At 45.0% G+C, this 18,669-nt stretch overlaps 11 non-coding genes across 11 annotated transcripts; all 11 read left to right on the top strand.

The window, feature by feature from the left end:
• Positions 1-9,494: 9,494 nt before the first annotated feature.
• On the top strand, positions 9,495-9,659 carry LOC144192813 (U1 spliceosomal RNA). Its single transcript, XR_013325453.1, has one exon. It is a non-coding gene; the product is annotated as a U1 spliceosomal RNA (small nuclear RNA).
• Positions 9,660-10,454: 795 nt separating this feature from the next.
• On the top strand, positions 10,455-10,645 carry LOC144192592 (U2 spliceosomal RNA). Its single transcript, XR_013325239.1, has one exon. It is a non-coding gene; the product is annotated as a U2 spliceosomal RNA (small nuclear RNA).
• A 412-nt stretch (positions 10,646-11,057) lies between these two features.
• LOC144192720 (U5 spliceosomal RNA) lies at positions 11,058-11,170 on the top strand. The gene has a single exon (XR_013325361.1). It is a non-coding gene; the product is annotated as a U5 spliceosomal RNA (small nuclear RNA).
• Positions 11,171-12,067: 897 nt separating this feature from the next.
• On the top strand, positions 12,068-12,232 carry LOC144192490 (U1 spliceosomal RNA). Its single transcript, XR_013325142.1, has one exon. It is a non-coding gene; the product is annotated as a U1 spliceosomal RNA (small nuclear RNA).
• A 795-nt stretch (positions 12,233-13,027) lies between these two features.
• LOC144192566 (U2 spliceosomal RNA) lies at positions 13,028-13,218 on the top strand. Its single transcript, XR_013325214.1, has one exon. It is a non-coding gene; the product is annotated as a U2 spliceosomal RNA (small nuclear RNA).
• Positions 13,219-13,628: 410 nt separating this feature from the next.
• On the top strand, positions 13,629-13,741 carry LOC144192719 (U5 spliceosomal RNA). The gene has a single exon (XR_013325360.1). It is a non-coding gene; the product is annotated as a U5 spliceosomal RNA (small nuclear RNA).
• Positions 13,742-14,638: 897 nt separating this feature from the next.
• Positions 14,639-14,803, top strand: LOC144192521 (U1 spliceosomal RNA). The gene has a single exon (XR_013325173.1). It is a non-coding gene; the product is annotated as a U1 spliceosomal RNA (small nuclear RNA).
• Positions 14,804-15,598: 795 nt separating this feature from the next.
• On the top strand, positions 15,599-15,789 carry LOC144192639 (U2 spliceosomal RNA). The gene has a single exon (XR_013325284.1). It is a non-coding gene; the product is annotated as a U2 spliceosomal RNA (small nuclear RNA).
• A 412-nt stretch (positions 15,790-16,201) lies between these two features.
• Positions 16,202-16,314, top strand: LOC144192717 (U5 spliceosomal RNA). Its single transcript, XR_013325358.1, has one exon. It is a non-coding gene; the product is annotated as a U5 spliceosomal RNA (small nuclear RNA).
• An 897-nt stretch (positions 16,315-17,211) lies between these two features.
• Positions 17,212-17,376, top strand: LOC144192812 (U1 spliceosomal RNA). The gene has a single exon (XR_013325452.1). It is a non-coding gene; the product is annotated as a U1 spliceosomal RNA (small nuclear RNA).
• Positions 17,377-18,171: 795 nt separating this feature from the next.
• Positions 18,172-18,362, top strand: LOC144192591 (U2 spliceosomal RNA). Its single transcript, XR_013325238.1, has one exon. It is a non-coding gene; the product is annotated as a U2 spliceosomal RNA (small nuclear RNA).
• Positions 18,363-18,669: the final 307 nt, after the last annotated feature.

The raw sequence follows: 18,669 nt of genomic DNA, 5'->3' as shown, positions 1-18,669 counted from the left end.
AGAAATGTCTGAATAGCCCGTTATTATACTCTACCAAGGTCTATGACCATTGGTTAATCATTACGTCATCGCCCCGTGTTTAACGCATGCTAGCGGCATGAGTCCCCTTTCAACTTAACACCTGCACTCATGTATAACATCAACTACTTCACCCTGTCACACTCTCCCCCACAGAAAACAAATGTCGTCCCGACATTAATATGCTCCCATACATTCCCACATTGGTGAGCCGATGCTCATTAAAGTCCAGGCGGCACGGCCACAGTTCAAATATAATCCACAACTCGTACGGTCCACGTTTTACTGGATGGCACAGTAATCACAGTCCATAACAGTCCATAACAGTCCATAACAGTCCATAACAGTCCATGTATGTTCAAGCTTGTTGGAGTCCAAACAAAAAAGGTGGCTGCAGGTAATATGGATGCAGGTGTACTAACCAAGGGGCCACTCCTGGTGCAGGGTAAACAGTTAGCCGCTCCTGCGGTGACTGTGTACTATAACAGGAGGGGATTCCAAGATGGTCATAGGTCGTACGTCGTGGTGGGTGTCTCTCCCTTCTCGGCCGTTCATCAGTCAGCGCCTCAGGTTCCGTCACGGCGGTTGGCGGGAAAGTCTCTGATAACTGTTCAGCACTAGGACCTTCAAGAGGAGGGTTTGCTCCCTCACCAGGCAGGTCCTCCAGCTGATGGTCCTCTTCCACTTGTACTGGTCCGGAAGCAGGGCCCCCCACCCCGTGTGTCCGGTCCATAGGCAGTGGCCCGCGCTCCGGCTCCATCTCCTGGGCACCTCTCTCATTTAGCTGGCGTAGCTCATAGTGGGAGTCATCTTCGTCATCGCTTTCTTCGTCTGACTCCTGATGAGATGCCGGCTGCTGTTTCTTTCTCGGCGTCCTCGTGCCGATTTTCCCTTCTTCTGGTCTTATCTCAACGGGCAAATGGTCACAAGACATTAGTAGATTTCTGTGCAGAATTCTGGAACGATCTTTACCTCTTTCTGGCCTAACTTCATAAATTGGTAGGTCAGATCCCATTTGCTTCACCACTGTGTGAACTGTATCTTCCCAGAAGTCACGGAGCTTCCCAGGTCCTCCTCTTGGTGTCAGGTTTTTTATCAGGACGCGTTCTCCTGGTTGTAGCACAGAACTTCTTACTTTAGTGTCATAGTGCTTTTTACCTTTTTCTGCCGCTTTCCGTGCGTTCTCGGTGGCAATGGTGTACGCCTCCTCCATCCCTCGTCTCCATTTCTCCACATAGTCCTGCTGTCCATCTGTATCGGACCTGTTGCACAGTCCAAAGAGCATGTCCACTGGGAGCCTCGGCGATCTCCCGAACAGTAGATAAAATGGTGAATAACCTGTCACATCACAACGGGTACAGTTGTAAGCATGCACAAGTTTGTTCAAAGACTCCTTCCAATTCGATTTCTGTGTCTCAGTCAGTGTTCTGAGCATCTGCAGTAGCGTTCTGTTCATTCGTTCCACTTGACCATTACCCATCGGGTGATACGGTGTTGTCCTTGATCCAGCCATACCACTGAGTTTCTTCAGCTGGGTGAACAACTGGTTTTCAAATTCTCTTCCCTGATCGTGGTGGATACGTACGGGGAACCCAAACTTCAGAGCAAAGTCATTGAAGATAAGGTTTGCAGCAGCTTTTCCTGACTTGGTGGTGGTGGCATATGCTTGGACAAAACGTGTAAAGTGGTCAACTATGACGAGGATATATTCATATCCGCCTTTACATCTATCAAGATGAAGAAAGTCAATGCAGACCAGCTCAAAGGGTTGTGTTGTCACAATATTTGTCAATGGCGCTCTCTGTTCCTGGCATGGTTTCTTTTGTTTGAGACAATGGCAGGTTCTCGTCACATAATGTTCAATATCAGACTGCATATACGGCCAGAAGAAACGGTCACGCACAAGGGATACTGTGCGGTCGACGCCCTGGTGCCCCATATTATTATGCAACTCTTGCATGACTGTTCCTCGATATTGTTCTGGCAGGACCATCTGGTTACGGGTCGTTGTGGTTCTGCACAGAACCCCGTCACTGTCTATTATCAATTTCTCCCACTGCCTGAGCAAGCATTTTGTCTTTGGGCAGAGCGCCTTCAATTCCTCAGCCGATGGCTTACCACCTGACCGCTTATAATTCAACACCGGACGAATGACCAGGTCCAATTGTTGTGCTCTCCTTATCTCTTCTTTTGGCACAGGGTTGATTGACGCAGCAGCTGTCGCCTCTACATCTGTGACTGAACAACAGATTTGAAATGAAGGCGGCATCAAAGGGAATACTTTCTGTGCCCTGACTGCTTGGATCGTGGCAACGATAGCATCGGGTGGCAGTTCCTCAGAACATTCTTTCATCAAAGCCTCAACATCCAGCGGCATCCTTGACAAAGCATCAGCATCTTTGTTTTCCCTCCCTGGCCTATATTTTATTGTGAAGTGGAAATCGGCCAGGTCTGCCACCCACCTAGAAGTGGTTGCATTTAGCTTTGCAGTGGAAAGAATGTATGTGAGTGGGTTGTTGTCGCTATATACAGTGAATGCTGTGGCATAGTACAGATAATCTCGAAACTTGTCAGTGATCGCCCATTTTAGGGCCAAAAATTCCAGTTTCCCAGAGTGCAAGTGATAATTCTTTTCAGCTGCTGTCAATGTGCGGGAGCCGTAGGCAATGACTCTAAGTTTACCATCCTGTTTCTGACATAACACTGCACCTAACCCTTGGTGTGAGGCATCAGTATGTACGATGAAGGGCTGGGTAAAATCTGGGAACCCTAATACTGGTGGATGGAGCAGGCATTCAATCAATTGTTCAAGCGCCTGCTGGTGCTCATCAGTCCACACGATCGGCTTGTTTGACGGAACGACATGGCTTGGTTTCTTTGTCTTTGTTTTGTTTCGGGCATCACTTTGGTCCATTTTCAGAAGGTCATACAGACAACTCGCTCTTCGGGAAAAGTCTTTTATATATTGTCTATAATAAGTCAGAAGACCAAGCATCTTTCTGAGTTGACCCACAGTGTGTGGTTTGACGTCTTTCAGTGATCGAACAGCTTCAAAATCCGCCAGTATGAGCTTGGCGGGTACTGGGGAGGCACGTCCCTTTGAATGTCCCCCGCGGCGGGTAGCTGGGGCAAAGATCCTGGCTTCCCATTTTCAGCCCCTTTGCCTTCATGCCTCATCTCATCTATTTTCTCCTTCAATTTTAACAACTCAGACATACCTTGATCCTCGTCTTTGAGTTCGTTCCTTTCCAGGTGGTTAGCGATGTGACTGCACAATCTGAATTGTGATATGCGTTTCGCTTTCCCTATGTTAAGGAAATCACATATTTCTAACAGGTCATTAACTGTTAGCTTGCACAACATTTCTTCTACCTCTATGCGTACTTGCTCCCGTTCCATTTCCATTTTCTCAACACAGTAGGAGTTTGGTTTATGATGCAAAAGTGTGAGCACTGAACTGGCACGTTTTTACCGTCTCTCTGATGATCTCTACTGGCCTCAGATGACGAGTACTCTGCCAACTTCACGTCCCTTTTCACCACAACACCTCTCCTCACTGTCTTGTTCCTGGATGTGGTTGGTTCTGCTGGCTCAGCATTCAGTAGTCAGGTTGTGAATACTGGTCATCAAAGCAGCAATCCCAGCGGTGCCTCCAAAAATGTTGTACCCGCGATTTTTCACGGGTAGAAGTATTTCGCCTTTAAAAGACGGGTGAAATAATCAGACAGGCTCTTTGTTGTATTTGTATTTCAAAGCCAACTTCAGTTATTTAAGCAATTCACACAAAACATAATATACAATAACACTCAAATATATACATAGTAACATATTAACAACCCGTTATAATCCAAAGCAATGTACTTGCTGCATAAACGATTATAACTTATGAGTATTGTACTTGTTACCTTTTTTTCCGGCCGTCATATACTGCATAACTATTATGCTACCCTTACAACGGCGGCCGAAAGTAGCCTGCTGTAGACAATGCACCCGAGACTCGCGCATTTACTCGCACACATGAAAAAGTAAATAACCAGCGGCCGAAGGTAGCTTGCTGTAAACAATACCCGAGACTCGCACATTTACTCGCACACATAAAAAAAAGTTAACAAGCATCACTAAGCATTACGTTCTTTCTCACATGCTACTATTGCCTCTTGCACATCTCACACTCAATCGTTATTCAAAACAAAGCAACATACCTTTAAAAGACGGGTGAAATAATCAGACAGGCTCTTTGTTGTATTTGTATTTCAAAGCCAACTTAGAGAAATGTCTGAATAGCCCGTTATTATACTCTACCAAGGTCTATGACCATTGGTTAATCATTACGTCATCGCCCCGTGTTTAACGCATGCTAGCGGCATGAGTCCCCTTTCAACTTAACACCTGCACTCATGTATAACATCAACTACTTCACCCTGTCACACTCTCCCCCACAGAAAACAAATGTCGTCCCGACATTAATATGCTCCCATACATTCCCACATTGGTGAGCCGATGCTCATTAAAGTCCAGGCGGCACGGCCACAGTTCAAATATAATCCACAACTCGTACGGTCCACGTTTTACTGGATGGCACAGTAATCACAGTCCATAACAGTCCATAACAGTCCATAACAGTCCATAACAGTCCATGTATGTTCAAGCTTGTTGGAGTCCAAACAAAAAAGGTGGCTGCAGGTAATATGGATGCAGGTGTACTAACCAAGGGGCCACTCCTGGTGCAGGGTAAACAGTTAGCCGCTCCTGCGGTGACTGTGTACTATAACAGGAGGGGATTCCAAGATGGTCATAGGTCGTACGTCGTGGTGGGTGTCTCTCCCTTCTCGGCCGTTCATCAGTCAGCGCCTCAGGTTCCGTCACGGCGGTTGGCGGGAAAGTCTCTGATAACTGTTCAGCACTAGGACCTTCAAGAGGAGGGTTTGCTCCCTCACCAGGCAGGTCCTCCAGCTGATGGTCCTCTTCCACTTGTACTGGTCCGGAAGCAGGGCCCCCCACCCCGTGTGTCCGGTCCATAGGCAGTGGCCCGCGCTCCGGCTCCATCTCCTGGGCACCTCTCTCATTTAGCTGGCGTAGCTCATAGTGGGAGTCATCTTCGTCATCGCTTTCTTCGTCTGACTCCTGATGAGATGCCGGCTGCTGTTTCTTTCTCGGCGTCCTCGTGCCGATTTTCCCTTCTTCTGGTCTTATCTCAACGGGCAAATGGTCACAAGACATTAGTAGATTTCTGTGCAGAATTCTGGAACGATCTTTACCTCTTTCTGGCCTAACTTCATAAATTGGTAGGTCAGATCCCATTTGCTTCACCACTGTGTGAACTGTATCTTCCCAGAAGTCACGGAGCTTCCCAGGTCCTCCTCTTGGTGTCAGGTTTTTTATCAGGACGCGTTCTCCTGGTTGTAGCACAGAACTTCTTACTTTAGTGTCATAGTGCTTTTTACCTTTTTCTGCCGCTTTCCGTGCGTTCTCGGTGGCAATGGTGTACGCCTCCTCCATCCCTCGTCTCCATTTCTCCACATAGTCCTGCTGTCCATCTGTATCGGACCTGTTGCACAGTCCAAAGAGCATGTCCACTGGGAGCCTCGGCGATCTCCCGAACAGTAGATAAAATGGTGAATAACCTGTCACATCACAACGGGTACAGTTGTAAGCATGCACAAGTTTGTTCAAAGACTCCTTCCAATTCGATTTCTGTGTCTCAGTCAGTGTTCTGAGCATCTGCAGTAGCGTTCTGTTCATTCGTTCCACTTGACCATTACCCATCGGGTGATACGGTGTTGTCCTTGATCCAGCCATACCACTGAGTTTCTTCAGCTGGGTGAACAACTGGTTTTCAAATTCTCTTCCCTGATCGTGGTGGATACGTACGGGGAACCCAAACTTCAGAGCAAAGTCATTGAAGATAAGGTTTGCAGCAGCTTTTCCTGACTTGGTGGTGGTGGCATATGCTTGGACAAAACGTGTAAAGTGGTCAACTATGACGAGGATATATTCATATCCGCCTTTACATCTATCAAGATGAAGAAAGTCAATGCAGACCAGCTCAAAGGGTTGTGTTGTCACAATATTTGTCAATGGCGCTCTCTGTTCCTGGCATGGTTTCTTTTGTTTGAGACAATGGCAGGTTCTCGTCACATAATGTTCAATATCAGACTGCATATACGGCCAGAAGAAACGGTCACGCACAAGGGATACTGTGCGGTCGACGCCCTGGTGCCCCATATTATTATGCAACTCTTGCATGACTGTTCCTCGATATTGTTCTGGCAGGACCATCTGGTTACGGGTCGTTGTGGTTCTGCACAGAACCCCGTCACTGTCTATTATCAATTTCTCCCACTGCCTGAGCAAGCATTTTGTCTTTGGGCAGAGCGCCTTCAATTCCTCAGCCGATGGCTTACCACCTGACCGCTTATAATTCAACACCGGACGAATGACCAGGTCCAATTGTTGTGCTCTCCTTATCTCTTCTTTTGGCACAGGGTTGATTGACGCAGCAGCTGTCGCCTCTACATCTGTGACTGAACAACAGATTTGAAATGAAGGCGGCATCAAAGGGAATACTTTCTGTGCCCTGACTGCTTGGATCGTGGCAACGATAGCATCGGGTGGCAGTTCCTCAGAACATTCTTTCATCAAAGCCTCAACATCCAGCGGCATCCTTGACAAAGCATCAGCATCTTTGTTTTCCCTCCCTGGCCTATATTTTATTGTGAAGTGGAAATCGGCCAGGTCTGCCACCCACCTAGAAGTGGTTGCATTTAGCTTTGCAGTGGAAAGAATGTATGTGAGTGGGTTGTTGTCGCTATATACAGTGAATGCTGTGGCATAGTACAGATAATCTCGAAACTTGTCAGTGATCGCCCATTTTAGGGCCAAAAATTCCAGTTTCCCAGAGTGCAAGTGATAATTCTTTTCAGCTGCTGTCAATGTGCGGGAGCCGTAGGCAATGACTCTAAGTTTACCATCCTGTTTCTGACATAACACTGCACCTAACCCTTGGTGTGAGGCATCAGTATGTACGATGAAGGGCTGGGTAAAATCTGGGAACCCTAATACTGGTGGATGGAGCAGGCATTCAATCAATTGTTCAAGCGCCTGCTGGTGCTCATCAGTCCACACGATCGGCTTGTTTGACGGAACGACATGGCTTGGTTTCTTTGTCTTTGTTTTGTTTCGGGCATCACTTTGGTCCATTTTCAGAAGGTCATACAGACAACTCGCTCTTCGGGAAAAGTCTTTTATATATTGTCTATAATAAGTCAGAAGACCAAGCATCTTTCTGAGTTGACCCACAGTGTGTGGTTTGACGTCTTTCAGTGATCGAACAGCTTCAAAATCCGCCAGTATGAGCTTGGCGGGTACTGGGGAGGCACGTCCCTTTGAATGTCCCCCGCGGCGGGTAGCTGGGGCAAAGATCCTGGCTTCCCATTTTCAGCCCCTTTGCCTTCATGCCTCATCTCATCTATTTTCTCCTTCAATTTTAACAACTCAGACATACCTTGATCCTCGTCTTTGAGTTCGTTCCTTTCCAGGTGGTTAGCGATGTGACTGCACAATCTGAATTGTGATATGCGTTTCGCTTTCCCTATGTTAAGGAAATCACATATTTCTAACAGGTCATTAACTGTTAGCTTGCACAACATTTCTTCTACCTCTATGCGTACTTGCTCCCGTTCCATTTCCATTTTCTCAACACAGTAGGAGTTTGGTTTATGATGCAAAAGTGTGAGCACTGAACTGGCACGTTTTTACCGTCTCTCTGATGATCTCTACTGGCCTCAGATGACGAGTACTCTGCCAACTTCACGTCCCTTTTCACCACAACACCTCTCCTCACTGTCTTGTTCCTGGATGTGGTTGGTTCTGCTGGCTCAGCATTCAGTAGTCAGGTTGTGAATACTGGTCATCAAAGCAGCAATCCCAGCGGTGCCTCCAAAAATGTTGTACCCGCGATTTTTCACGGGTAGAAGTATTTCGCCTTTAAAAGACGGGTGAAATAATCAGACAGGCTCTTTGTTGTATTTGTATTTCAAAGCCAACTTCAGTTATTTAAGCAATTCACACAAAACATAATATACAATAACACTCAAATATATACATAGTAACATATTAACAACCCGTTATAATCCAAAGCAATGTACTTGCTGCATAAACGATTATAACTTATGAGTATTGTACTTGTTACCTTTTTTTCCGGCCGTCATATACTGCATAACTATTATGCTACCCTTACAACGGCGGCCGAAAGTAGCCTGCTGTAGACAATGCACCCGAGACTCGCGCATTTACTCGCACACATGAAAAAGTAAATAACCAGCGGCCGAAGGTAGCTTGCTGTAAACAATACCCGAGACTCGCACATTTACTCGCACACATAAAAAAAAGTTAACAAGCATCACTAAGCATTACGTTCTTTCTCACATGCTACTATTGCCTCTTGCACATCTCACACTCAATCGTTATTCAAAACAAAGCAACATACCTTTAAAAGACGGGTGAAATAATCAGACAGGCTCTTTGTTGTATTTGTATTTCAAAGCCAACTTAGAGAAATGTCTGAATAGCCCGTTATTATACTCTACCAAGGTCTATGACCATTGGTTAATCATTACGTCATCGCCCCGTGTTTAACGCATGCTAGCGGCATGAGTCCCCTTTCAACTTAACACCTGCACTCATGTATAACATCAACTACTTCACCCTGTCACACAAGCCCCCACACTGCGCATTCGCACACACCCCACATTCGGTAACCCGCCAAATCCATCCGACAGTCCGGCAAAAAACCCATCTCCCTTGACGCTCTCCGACCCATATTTATCACTTACTCAATAGTTTGAACAACAATTTTATTCCACATTTACAGAAATTAAATTCTCTACTTTGTGATTCACCCAATATCTCTGAATATACCAAGGCCACAACTCCCTGACGTTGTCTTAGCAGAGTCCCTGACTCCATTAACGTACCAAGAATAGAAGTCCCTGATTTAATCTCAGCGGAGTGCCTGACTCTATTTTGTTCTACCTAAGTTGGGCCCGGACCATAGTGTTCTACATACTTTGGTCCCAGAGCACAAACTATTATGTTCTGTGCAAGTTGCTCCCAGACCACAAAATGTTAATACTAGCGCAGTGATAATACTCATTCAAATTATCACACTTCACGGAGACAGGAGTCAAAGGGTGAACTCACGATCTTGCTCGTTCCGAACCTGCCCTAGTTCGGGGGACCCGTCGCCAGATCACCGGTGCGGCGTGGGAACGTCCGTCGAGTTGACCCTTTCAATGGAGGATGCTGTCGTCGTCGCTCCGGCAATTGTTGGCTGTTGGGTCTCCGGTTTTCGGCACCAAAGTGAGATAGATCTGAAATACAACTTCAGCAGCAGGTTAAGAAAGGGGTGCCGATGAGCCCATGACTGAAGATGTTGAGCAGGCGAAAGAACATAGTGCTGCGTCTGTGTACAACTCATACTTACCTGGCAGGGGCGATACCATGATCATGAAGGTGGTTCACCCAGGGTGAGGCTCAGCCATTGCACTCCCGGCCACGCTGACCCCTGCGAATTCCCCAAATGTGGGAATCTCGACTGCACAATTTCTGAGAGTGGGGGACTGCGTCCGCGCTCTCCCCTGATCGTTTGTTAAATTGCCTTTTAACTGGGGGGTAATTTCAATTTGACGTGCACCCGAATCCAACAAAGTTGATATCATTCTCACACGCTGCATTCCATGTGTCGATTGAACATTGGCATTCCTTTGGGTTCTGTGATGCTTTCAAAATGGCCACACAATGATCTTTACAACAAGGCCAAGGTGATAGAGGCATAACTGAAAATTGTAGTATTTTCTTCTTCAAATCATTTTTGTGTTTGTATCAATCACTGGTTTTCAATTCTTGTGTATTTTGCCTGTGAGGTGATTGTTCAATCCAGTTATAATTTATATCATTTGAATTAAATATCTTTGAAGTGGACAATACTAGTTGAATTGTGAGTTGATCGATTTTGTGACATACTAGTGGAAAGTTGTCTTTGTTCATCACAAGTGCAGGGGACAGGAAGTAATACATTAGGCAGGGGCTGTTGATTTGTTTTCATTTTTTGCAAATAATGTTCAAACAAATGGCTTTTCACTGCTAAGGATATTGGTTGCCAAAAGGAGAACCTTGGTTGCTGGTAAATAGGTTTAGGTTATTGCTACTTTCCTATTGGACCGTTGTGAGTCACATGACCTGAACCACAGCACATTTTTGAAGCATTTGCTCCATTTAAACACAGAAAAGCAACACAGTTTTCCATTATCAAACAGACTGTGTGTAGTTTTAGCTTGTCGTACAAAGTGTGCCTTTGTCGTCATGTGATCTTTGTAACCATTACTATAGCTCGTAATGGCTGGAAGGAAGCCGTCCTTCCTGCCGGCCACGGGGTTATCGCTTCTCGGCCTTTTGGCTAAGATCAAGTGTAGTATCTGTTCTTATCAGTTTAATATCTGATACGTCCCCTATCTGGGGACCATATATTAAATTGATTTTTGGAACTGGGAGATGGCCTAGGGGCTTGCTCCATCCACTCCACGCATCGACCTGGTATTGCAGTACTTCCAGGAATGGTGTGCCCCTCTTCATTGTCAATATCAAGCATTATCTCTCCTCTAAACCTAGAACTCTTGAGAAGGTAATGGTGAAAGGTAAACATGTTACCTGTGAACTAGTGTTGTTAATGAGTTAATTTGTGATAGTTGTGAAGTCATTTGGATCATTTGAATTCTTTGTTAATTTCACTACACTTCGATAAATCTAACCGATCAACACCCACATGATGATGTCTATGCCCTGCTTCATCTTACACCACAACGCTGCTCCTATCCCCGGTCTGCCTGATACAGTAGCTGCAACGTGATTGGCAGCATTAAAAAAAAGTGATTGGCTGCTCAAAGGACTGGAGTCGCCCATTAGTTAGTAGTGCATTAGCCTGTGTGTTAAAGTACTATTGCGGATATAGACATAGCTCGTTCTGTCGTGCTTTCGTCAGTACACTTGTTTCTCTTCAGATCGCACAAATCTTTCGCCTTTTACTAAAGATTTCCGTGGGGAGGAACATCAAGAGGTCCGTTCAATTTTTTTGATGCTCTGCGCACGCGGAGCTTCCCTCATTTGTCAAATCAATGTATTTTAAGAAAAATCATCACATTGGTAGATTAGTGCCTGTCTCCATCAAATCTTCTACCTCCTTCAAACTTGTACATAAACCATGCCTCTGCGCCCATCGAGGGTGACACATGCAAGCCCCCACACTGCGCATTCGCACACACCCCACATTCGGTAACCCGCCAAATCCATCCGACAGTCCGGCAAAAAACCCATCTCCCTTGACGCTCTCCGACCCATATTTATCACTTACTCAATAGTTTGAACAACAATTTTATTCCACATTTACAGAAATTAAATTCTCTACTTTGTGATTCACCCAATATCTCTGAATATACCAAGGCCACAACTCCCTGACGTTGTCTTAGCAGAGTCCCTGACTCCATTAACGTACCAAGAATAGAAGTCCCTGATTTAATCTCAGCGGAGTGCCTGACTCTATTTTGTTCTACCTAAGTTGGGCCCGGACCATAGTGTTCTACATACTTTGGTCCCAGAGCACAAACTATTATGTTCTGTGCAAGTTGCTCCCAGACCACAAAATGTTAATACTAGCGCAGTGATAATACTCATTCAAATTATCACACTTCACGGAGACAGGAGTCAAAGGGTGAACTCACGATCTTGCTCGTTCCGAACCTGCCCTAGTTCGGGGGACCCGTCGCCAGATCACCGGTGCGGCGAGGGAACGTCCGTCGAGTTGACCCTTTCAATGGAGGATGCTGTCGTCGTCGCTCCGGCAATTGTTGGCTGTTGGGTCTCCGGTTTTCGGCACCAAAGTGAGATAGATCTGAAATACAACTTCAGCAGCAGGTTAAGAAAGGGGTGCCGATGAGCCCATGACTGAAGATGTTGAGCAGGCGAAAGAACATAGTGCTGCGTCTGTGTACAACTCATACTTACCTGGCAGGGGCGATACCATGATCATGAAGGTGGTTCACCCAGGGTGAGGCTCAGCCATTGCACTCGCGGCCACGCTGACCCCTGCGAATTCCCCAAATGTGGGAATCTCGACTGCACAATTTCTGAGAGTGGGGGACTGCGTCCGCGCTCTCCCCTGATCGTTTGTTAAATTGCCTTTTAACTGGAGGGTAATTTCAATTTGACGTGCACCCGAATCCAACAAAGTTGATATCATTCTCACACGCTGCATTCCATGTGTCGATTGAACATTGGCATTCCTTTGGGTTCTGTGATGCTTTCAAAATGGCCACACAATGATCTTTACAACAAGGCCAAGGTGATAGAGGCATAACTGAAAATTGTAGTATTTTCTTCTTCAAATCATTTTTGTGTTTGTATCAATCACTGGTTTTCAATTCTTGTGTATTTTGCCTGTGAGGTGATTGTTCAATCCAGTTATAATTTATATCATTTGAATTAAATATCTTTGAAGTGGACAATACTAGTTGAATTGTGAGTTGATCGATTTTGTGACATACTAGTGGAAAGTTGTCTTTGTTCATCACAAGTGCAGGGGACAGGAAGTAATACATTAGGCAGGGGCTGTTGATTTGTTTTCATTTTTTGCAAATAATGTTCAAACAAATGGCTTTTCACTGCTAAGGATATTGGTTGCCAAAAGGAGAACCTTGGTTGCTGGTAAATAGGTTTAGGTTATTGCTACTTTCCTATTGGACCGTTGTGAGTCACATGACCTGAACCACAGCACATTTTTGAAGCATTTGCTCCATTTAAACACAGAAAAGCAACACAGTTTTCCATTATCAAACAGACTGTGTGTAGTTTTAGCTTGTCGTACAAAGTGTGCCTTTGTCGTCATGTGATCTTTGTAACCATTACTATAGCTCGTAATGGCTGGAAGGAAGCCGTCCTTCCTGCCGGCCACTGGGTTATCGCTTCTCGGCCTTTTGGCTAAGATCAAGTGTAGTATCTGTTCTTATCAGTTTAATATCTGATACGTCCCCTATCTGGGGACCATATATTAAATTGATTTTTGGAACTGGGAGATGGCCTAGGGGCTTGCTCCATCCACTCCACGCATCGACCTGGTATTGCAGTACTTCCAGGAATGGTGTGCCTCTTCATTGTCAATATCAAGCATTATCTCTCCCCTAAACCTAGAACTCTTGAGAAGGTAATGGTGAAAGGTAAACATGTTACCTGTGAACTAGTGTTGTTAATGAGTTAATTTGTGATAGTTGTGAAGTCATTTGGATCATTTGAATTCTTTGTTAATTTCACTACACTTCGATAAATCTAACCGATCAACACCCACATGATGATGTCTATGCCCTGCTTCATCTTACACCACAACGCTGCTCCTATCCCCGGTCTGCCTGATACAGTAGCTGCAACGTGATTGGCAGCATTAAAAAAAAGTGATTGGCTGCTCAAAGGACTGGAGTCGCCCATTAGTTAGTAGTGCATTAGCCTGTGTGTTAAAGTACTATTGCGGATATAGACATAGCTCGTTCTGTCGTGCTTTCGTCAGTACACTTGTTTCTCTTCAGATCGCACAAATCTTTCGCCTTTTACTAAAGATTTCCGTGGGGAGGAACATCAAGAGGTCCGTTCAATTTTTTTGATGCTCTGCGCACGCGGAGCTTCCCTCATTTGTCAAATCAATGTATTTTAAGAAAAATCATCACATTGGTAGATTAGTGCCTGTCTCCATCAAATCTTCTACCTCCTTCAAACTTGTACATAAACCATGCCTCTGCGCCCATCGAGGGTGACACATGCAAGCCCCCACACTGCGCATTCGCACACACCCCACATTCGGTAACCCGCCAAATCCATCCGACAGTCCGGCAAAAAACCCATCTCCCTTGACGCTCTCCGACCCATATTTATCACTTACTCAATAGTTTGAACAACAATTTTATTCCACATTTACAGAAATTAAATTCTCTACTTTGTGATTCACCCAATATCTCTGAATATACCAAGGCCACAACTCCCTGACGTTGTCTTAGCAGAGTCCCTGACTCCATTAACGTACCAAGAATAGAAGTCCCTGATTTAATCTCAGCGGAGTGCCTGACTCTATTTTGTTCTACCTAAGTTGGGCCCGGACCATAGTGTTCTACATACTTTGGTCCCAGAGCACAAACTATTATGTTCTGTGCAAGTTGCTCCCAGACCACAAAATGTTAATACTAGCGCAGTGATAATACTCATTCAAATTATCACACTTCACGGAGACAGGAGTCAAAGGGTGAACTCACGATCTTGCTCGTTCCGAACCTGCCCTAGTTCGGGGTACCCGTCGCCAGATCACCGGTGCGGCGTGGGAACGTCCGTCGAGTTGACCCTTTCAATGGAGGATGCTGTCGTCGTCGCTCCGGCAATTGTTGGCTGTTGGGTCTCCGGTTTTCGGCACCAAAGTGAGATAGATCTGAAATACAACTTCAGCAGCAGGTTAAGAAAGGGGTGCCGATGAGCCCATGACTGAAGATGTTGAGCAGGCGAAAGAACATAGTGCTGCGTCTGTGTACAACTCATACTTACCTGGCAGGGGCGATACCATGATCATGAAGGTGGTTCACCCAGGGTGAGGCTCAGCCATTGCACTCCCGGCCACGCTGACCCCTGCGAATTCCCCAAATGTGGGAATCTCGACCGCACAATTTCTGAGAGTGGGGGACTGCGTCCGCGCTCTCCCCTGATCGTTTGTTAAATTGCCTTTGAACTGGAGGGTAATTTCAATTTGACGTGCACCCGAATCCAACAAAGTTGATATCATTCTCACACGCTGCATTCCATGTGTCGATTGAACATTGGCATTCCTTTGGGTTCTGTGATGCTTTCAAAATGGCCACACAATGATCTTTACAACAAGGCCAAGGTGATAGAGGCATAACTGAAAATTGTAGTATTTTCTTCTTCAAATCATTTTTGTGTTTGTATCAATCACTGGTTTTCAATTCTTGTGTATTTTGCCTGTGAGGTGATTGTTCAATCCAGTTATAATTTATATCATTTGAATTAAATATCTTTGAAGTGGACAATACTAGTTGAATTGTGAGTTGATCGATTTTGTGACATACTAGTGGAAAGTTGTCTTTGTTCATCACAAGTGCAGGGGACAGGAAGTAATACATTAGGCAGGGGCTGTTGATTTGTTTTCATTTTTTGCAAATAATGTTCAAACAAATGGCTTTTCACTGCTAAGGATATTGGTTGCCAAAAGGAGAACCTTGGTTGCTGGTAAATAGGTTTAGGTTATTGCTACTTTCCTATTGGACCGTTGTGAGTCACATGACCTGAACCACAGCACATTTTTGAAGCATTTGCTCCATTTAAACACAGAAAAGCAACACAGTTTTCCATTATCAAACAGACTGTGTGTAGTTTTAGCTTGTCGTACAAAGTGTGCCTTTGTCGTCATGTGATCTTTGTAACCATTACTATAGCTCGTAATGGCTGGAAGGAAGCCGTCCTTCCTGCCGGCCACGGGGTTATCGCTTCTCGGCCTTTTGGCTAAGATTAAGTGTAGTATCTGTTCTTATCAGTTTAATATCTGATACGTCCCCTATCTGGGGACCATATATTAAATTGATTTTTGGAACTGGGAGATGGCCTAGGGGCTTGCTCCATCCACTCCACGCATCGACCTGGTATTGCAGTACTTCCAGGAATGGTGTGCCCCTCTTCATTGTCAATATCAAGCATTATCTCTCCTCTAAACCTAGAACTCTTGAGAAGGTAATGGTGAAAGGTAAACATGTTACCTGTGAACTAGTGTTGTTAATGAGTTAATTTGTGATAGTTGTGAAGTCATTTGGATCATTTGAATTCTTTGTTAATTTCACTACACTTCGATAAATCTAACCGATCAACACCCACATGATGATGTCTATGCCCTGCTTCATCTTACACCACAACGCTGCTCCTATCCCCGGTCTGCCTGATACAGTAGCTGCAACGTGATTGGCAGCATTAAAAAAAAGTGATTGGCTGCTCAAAGGACTGGAGTCGCCCATTAGTTAGTAGTGCATTAGCCTGTGTGTTAAAGTACTATTGCGGATATAGACATAGCTCGTTCTGTCGTGCTTTCGTCAGTACACTTGTTTCTCTTCAGATCGCACAAATCTTTCGCCTTTTACTAAAGATTTCCGTGGGGAGGAACATCAAGAGGTCCGTTCAATTTTTTTGATGCTCTGCGCACGCGGAGCTTCCCTCATTTGTCAAATCAATGTATTTTAAGAAAAATCATCACATTGGTAGATTAGTGCCTGTCTCCATCAAATCTTCTACCTCCTTCAAACTTGTACATAAACCATGCCTCTGCGCCCATCGAGGGTGACACATGCAAGCCCCCACACTGCGCATTCGCACACACCCCACATTCGGTAACCCGCCAAATCCATCCGACAGTCCGGCAAAAAACCCATCTCCCTTGACGCTCTCCGACCCATATTTATCACTTACTCAATAGTTTGAACAACAATTTTATTCCACATTTACAGAAATTAAATTCTCTACTTTGTGATTCACCCAATATCTCTGAATATACCAAGGCCACAACTCCCTGACGTTGTCTTAGCAGAGTCCCTGACTCCATTAACGTACCAAGAATAGAAGTCCCTGATTTAATCTCAGCGGAGTGCCTGACTCTATTTTGTTCTACCTAAGTTGGGCCCGGACCATAGTGTTCTACATACTTTGGTCCCAGAGCACAAACTATTATGTTCTGTGCAAGTTGCTCCCAGACCACAAAATGTTAATACTAGCGCAGTGATAATACTCATTCAAATTATCACACTTCACGGAGACAGGAGTCAAAGGGTGAACTCACGATCTTGCTCGTTCCGAACCTGCCCTAGTTCGGGGGACCCGTCGCCAGATCACCGGTGCGGCGAGGGAACGTCCGTCGAGTTGACCCTTTCAATGGAGGATGCTGTCGTCGTCGCTCCGGCAATTGTTGGCTGTTGGGTCTCCGGTTTTCGGCACCAAAGTGAGATAGATCTGAAATACAACTTCAGCAGCAGGTTAAGAAAGGGGTGCCGATGAGCCCATGACTGAAGATGTTGAGCAGGCGAAAGAACATAGTGCTGCGTCTGTGTACAACTCATACTTACCTGGCAGGGGCGATACCATGATCATGAAGGTGGTTCACCCAGGGTGAGGCTCAGCCATTGCACTCCCGGCCACGCTGACCCCTGCGAATTCCCCAAATGTGGGAATCTCGACTGCACAATTTCTGAGAGTGGGGGACTGCGTCCGCGCTCTCCCCTGATCGTTTGTTAAATTGCCTTTTAACTGGAGGGTAATTTCAATTTGACGTGCACCCGAATCCAACAAAGTTGATATCATTCTCACACGCTGCATTCCATGTGTCGATTGAACATTGGCATTCCTTTGGGTTCTGTGATGCTTTCAAAATGGCCACACAATGATCTTTACAACAAGGCCAAGGTGATAGAGGCATAACTGAAAATTGTAGTATTTTCTTCTTCAAATCATTTTTGTGTTTGTATCAATCACTGGTTTTCAATTCTTGTGTATTTTGCCTGTGAGGTGATTGTTCAATCCAGTTATAATTTATATCATTTGAATTAAATATCTTTGAAGTGGACAATACTAGTTGAATTGTGAGTTGATCGATTTTGTGACATACTAGTGGAAAGTTGTCTTTGTTCATCACAAGTGCAGGGGACAGGAAGTAATACATTAGGCAGGGGCTGTTGATTTGTTTTCATTTTTTGCAAATAATGTTCAAACAAATGGCTTTTCACTGCTAAGGATATTGGTTGCCAAAAGGAGAACCTTGGTTGCTGGTAAATAGGTTTAGGTTATTGCTACTTTCCTATTGGACCGTTGTGAGTCACATGACCTGAACCACAGCACATTTTTGAAGCATTTGCTCCATTTAAACACAGAAAAGCAACACAGTTTTCCATTATCAAACAGACTGTGTGTAGTTTTAGCTTGTCGTACAAAGTGTGCCTTTGTCGTCATGTGATCTTTGTAACCATTACTATAGCTCGTAATGGCTGGAAGGAAGCCGTCCTTCCTGCCGGCCACTGGGTTATCGCTTCTCGGCCTTTTGGCTAAGATCAAGTGTAGTATCTGTTCTTATCAGTTTAATATCTGATACGTCCCCTATCTGGGGACCATATATTAAATTGATTTTTGGAACTGGGAGATGGCCTAGGGGCTTGCTCCATCCACTCCACGCATCGACCTGGTATTGCAGTACTTCCAGGAATGGTGTGCCCCTCTTCATTGTCAATATCAAGCATTATCTCTCCTCTAAACCTAGAACTCTTGAGAAGGTAATGGTGAAAGGTAAACATGTTACCTGTGAACTAGTGTTGTTAATGAGTTAATTTGTGATAGTTGTGAAGTCATTTGGATCATTTGAATTCTTTGTTAATTTCACTACACTTCGATAAATCTAACCGATCAACACCCACATGATGATGTCTATGCCCTGCTTCATCTTACACCACAACGCTGCTCCTATCCCCGGTCTGCCTGATACAGTAGCTGCAACGTGATTGGCAGCATTAAAAAAAAGTGATTGGC

This window comes from Stigmatopora nigra, unplaced genomic scaffold (assembly GCF_051989575.1).
Source record: "Stigmatopora nigra isolate UIUO_SnigA unplaced genomic scaffold, RoL_Snig_1.1 HiC_scaffold_26, whole genome shotgun sequence".
NCBI classification, from domain to species: domain Eukaryota; kingdom Metazoa; phylum Chordata; class Actinopteri; order Syngnathiformes; family Syngnathidae; genus Stigmatopora; species Stigmatopora nigra.
Note: the sequence above shows the minus strand (reverse complement) of the source record. Positions and strands in the feature narration are given on the sequence as shown.